This window comes from Triticum dicoccoides, chromosome 2B (genome assembly GCF_002162155.2).
Source record: "Triticum dicoccoides isolate Atlit2015 ecotype Zavitan chromosome 2B, WEW_v2.0, whole genome shotgun sequence".
NCBI classification, from domain to species: domain Eukaryota; kingdom Viridiplantae; phylum Streptophyta; class Magnoliopsida; order Poales; family Poaceae; genus Triticum; species Triticum dicoccoides.
Window position 1 is genome coordinate 66,431,023 of NC_041383.1, and position 1,129 is coordinate 66,432,151.

Below are 1,129 nucleotides of genomic sequence, written 5' to 3' on the forward strand. Positions count from 1 at the left end.
TAAAATAGATAAGGTCAAGAGGGAGGGTGATACTTGTGTTCTGTGCCAGGCTTCCTTCCATGAGGATAGAGTCCATATTTTTTTCTCTTGCAATTTTAGTCAAAGAGTTTGGAACTATCTTGGGATTTCCTGGCCAGCAACACCCAACCGGTCTACTTTCATGATGGCTTCAACTTCTAGGAAGGATTTCAATAGGCCTTTCTATTCTGAGGTGGTTTTTACTGCAGCTTGGAACATTTGGACACAGAGGAATGGCAAGATCTTTAGAAATGAGACTCCTAGTTTTAGAGCTTGGAGGAGGAATTTTGTGTATGACATTTCATTATTAGCTCACATAATCAAATGTAAATATAGGGACAGTCTGTTACCTTGGATAGCTTCTCTCCCCTAACTCTCTTTGTAAGTATGATAGCTCTCTTTGTAAATCTTGTATTTTCTTTCTTTTCACCTTAGTTGTACAGAGAACCTTGGTTGTTTTGTTTTGAATAAAGGGCTGTGAGGCTGTTGCCTTGCAGTATATAGTCAAAAAAAAGAGGGAGGGTGGCGCGTGGGTCCAACCGACGCATCTCATCTTCAGGTAGGGTATGGACGTGGATATGTGGGGTTGCAAGGGACACTCGGCATACTCAGAAGGGAACCGACACGGTGTGAGATCGGCAGCCCGATTTGGATTGTTTTCCATATTTTATAACATAATACTTTCAGAAAATCAAAATTTGTGAACTTCAATCAAATTGACCTACACAAAAAAACTCGACTAAATTTGTAGAAAAGTAATGAACATATACCACATAGAATATATAGGATATGAAAATATATATCATTGTGAATCTGACGATATTGATTTGGCAATATAAATTTTGATAATTTTTCTAACTTGGTCAAAATTTATGAAAATTGACTTTAATAAATTGGCAAGAAGGGAGTATGTATTTTTCTTTACCAACGATTGATATTTTCGATGCAATCCACCCGCATGCATGTATGATTTAATATGCATTCATATCTTATAATCTATCACTACATCCAAGTAAACCACCAAGAACAAACATCACAAAGTAGACTAATAAGAGGCACCGAGTCAAAGCCTTTAAAACGATATATAGCAAACACGTGTATATCAAGTTCG